We start from the raw sequence: 3,373 nt of genomic DNA, 5'->3' as shown, positions 1-3,373 counted from the left end.
AGTAGAGATGGGGTTTCACCATGTTGCCCAGGCTGAACTCCAACTTCTGATCTCAGCTGACCTATCCGCCTCAGCTTCCCAAAGTGCTGGGACTACAGGTGTGACCCACTTGCCCAGCCACCTCTCATGATATTTGAAGCACCTTGACCTTCAACTCTCAGTGAATTCTCTGTTGAAACAGAACATAGATCACACCATTAAGAACAAGATAGACTTTTGAATAAAAGTAATGAGTAAACTATTGGGTTATCTAATCATCCTATTATTCAAGAGGAGTAAATGATAGAATCACCCAGGAAAATGAAGTAAACTTCTTGTTGACTTGACATGATGTATTCGAATGGATAAAGATAACATAAAACGCATGCTCCATCTTTACAAAGAGGACAGAAACTACAGGCCTGGTGAATGAGTGTCATCCTTCAAAGAGCATTTAAGATTAATTGTTGCCCAAAAAAACTTGAATTGCCCTGAAATCTTAGAGATCATGTAAAAAAGAAATATGTTTTCTCAAATTTAACACCATAATCCTAAAATTTTACAACACCTGACCAGTAATAAATGGTGAAGCCAAAAGAAAATTTTCAAAACTGACAATAATAATTTAATTTTTTTAAATCAATCATGCCAGTCACAGTGGCTCACACCTGCAATTCCAACACTTTGGGAGGCTGAGGCAGGAGGATCACTTGAGGCCAGGAGTTTAGGACCAGCATGGGAAATATAGCAAGACCTCATCTCTACAAAAATAAAAAAAAAATTAATTGGTCAGGTGTGGTGGCTGATACTGGTGGTCCCAGCTACTCTAGACGCTGGGACAGGAAGGTCACCTGAGCCCAGGAGTTTGACGATGCAGTTAGCATATGATCACTCCATGGCCTTCCAGCCTGGGCAACAGAGTGAGACCCTGTCTCTAGAGTTAAATTAAATTATATTAAATTTAAAATTCTGATGGATCATGATGGAGAAAAGACTAAATCTTCTTTTTCATAGTCTCTCTCCATAAAATAATAATTCAGTATTGTTAAAAGGTAATTAAAGTGTATTATAGCTAAGACATATAGGACAAAAGTATCATAGCAAGTGCCGGTAATCCCAGCTACTTGGGAGGCTGAGGCAGGAGAATGGCTTGAACCCAGGAAGCGGAGGTTACAGTGAGCTGAGATCGTGCCACTGCACTCCAGCCTGGGCAACAGAGTGAGACTCTGTTAAAAAAAAAAAAAAAAAAAAAAAGCAGTTAGTTAATTTTTAAAAAGATGCTATTTTGGGGGATTTTATGATATTAGTGATATTTGTCAGATTTAAAATTTTTACAATTTTTTGTACTATCTTCTTTTATTCTAAATAAACATTAACTTATCCTAAGTAATTTTGTGTTCTTTTTCTTTCAGGAAGCCCCCAGTTGTATAAGGTTCAAGACCTAAAAACAGGAACTACTTCTGTTAAAGCAATTTAGATGCTAGAAATCATTGCACAAAAAAGATGGAGGTGGTTTTAAAATATGTCCACAAATTCTCTGGCACTCCCATCTCCAAAAGGCAGAAGTTATTTCCCTTCCCCTGGAGTGTAGGCTGGGTCCAGGGACTTGTTTCTAAGGAATAAAAGGTTGTGTGGGTGGCATTGGATGATTTCCAAGACTAATCATAAAAGGCACTGGAGTTTGCTCCTTGCTGTTCTTCTCAGGAAGCCAGCTGCTGTATCATGAGAACTCAAGCCACCCTATAGAAAGGTCTGCATGGTGAGGAACCGAGGCCTCCAACCAACAGCCACGTGTGTGAGCCTGCTCAGAAGCATGTTGTCCAACTCCAGGCAAGTCTTTGAGTGCCTCTAGCCCAGACCAACAACTTGACTGCATCATAACTATTCACGAGACGCTGTGAGCCAGAAGCATCCATCTAAACTGCTGTAGGATGGCTGACCTCGGAAACAGTGAGATAAGAAATGTTCATTATTTTTCCAGCTGGCCCTTGAGGCAATCTTTCATTTTAATAAAGAGAAAAAAAAGAATTTTTAAAAGTTCATATTTTAAGCGGGTAAATTTAGGGATAATTTGTTACACAGCAACAGATAATTAATATACTGACAAAAGTTCCAGCTTTATGGCTCTTATATTCTGAAGTTTATTAAATAGAAAATCAATAAATGGCTTTTGAGAATGGTGAACAATAAAATCTTTAAGAAAGGCACCAAATTATCCTACCACTTGATCCAGCAATCCCACTACTGGGTATCTACCCTGAGGAAAAGAAGTCATTATATTAAAAAGATACTTGCACACACGTTTATAGCAGCACAATTCTCAATCGCAAAAATGTGGAACCAACGAAATGCCCATTAATTAATGAGTGCATAAAGAAACTGTGGTGTGTGTGTGTGTGTGTGTGTGTGTGTGTGTGTGTATAATGGAATACTATTCAGTCATAAAAGGAAATGAATTAATGGCATTCGCAGCAACCTGGATGGCATTGGAGACTATTATTCTAAGTGAAGTAACTCAGGAATGAAAAACCAAGCATTGTATGTTCTCACTCGTAAGTGGGAGCTAAGCTATGAGGATGCAAAGGCATAAGAATGACATAATGGATTTGGGAGACTCAAGGGGAAGAGGGTGAGGGATAAAAGACTACAAACTGGGTTCAGTGTATCCTGCTCGGGTGACAAGTGCACCAAATCTCACAAACCACCACTAAAGAACTTACTCGTGTAACCAAAACCACGTGTTACCCCAAAAAACCTATGGAAATAAAAAAATAATTTTAATGAAATATATCAAATTTTCATTACGTATGAATTCATTTATCAAACATTTATTGAGCAGCACCTTATGTTTATCTACTTTTAGGCACTGAGCTGGGCTAATCGACAAGAAAGACATAAACCCTCCCCTCATGGAGCATCCAGTTTGGCAAAAACTCAGGTTTCTGCCCTGCATCTAACACTCACTCCCTGTAAAACACTGGAATCGGGGCTCAGTTCCCCTCTTCCAGTTCAAACATCCCCTGATTATGAAAATGCCAATCACTGCGAGTATGAATGAAGTGTTTGTACAATCCGGCGCAGTGCCAAGCCCTTTGTATGCGTTATCTCCGTTCATCCTCACGGCAGTTCCCCATTCCTCAGCCACTTCCACTCTGGAGCCCTTCCCAGGCCCCCCTGTGACTTGGCCTTTATGGCACATTTCAGGCCAGGGAAGCCGGAACAGAAGATTGCTGGGAAGTTTCTGAGCAGGTTTGTTGTCTTGCAAATGATAAGATGTCCATGGTTCTACTTGTTTGTCTTTTCCCTGTCATAAAAGTGAACTGGGTTAGGCATCCCGTGACCTTAAGAAAAAGCTCAGGGAACCACAAAGCATGGACATTCTGGAGCTATTGAA

The 3,373-nt window shown here is 39.9% G+C and overlaps 1 long non-coding RNA gene across 1 annotated transcript; it reads right to left on the bottom strand.

The window, feature by feature from the left end:
* On the bottom strand, positions 1-375 carry LOC119466748. The gene is made up of 2 exons (XR_005195210.1): positions 293-375; positions 1-169 (listed from the first exon to the last, which is right to left on the bottom strand). It is a non-coding gene; the product is annotated as an uncharacterized LOC119466748 (long non-coding RNA).
* Between the last annotated feature and the right edge of the window lie 2,998 nt (positions 376-3,373).

The sequence above is a fragment of the Cebus imitator genome, unplaced genomic scaffold (genome assembly GCF_001604975.1).
Source record: "Cebus imitator isolate Cc_AM_T3 unplaced genomic scaffold, Cebus_imitator-1.0 Scaffold224, whole genome shotgun sequence".
Classification (NCBI taxonomy): Eukaryota; Metazoa; Chordata; class Mammalia; order Primates; family Cebidae; genus Cebus; species Cebus imitator.
The sequence above is the reverse complement of the archived record's forward strand: the minus strand, read 5'-3'. Positions and strand labels throughout refer to the sequence as shown.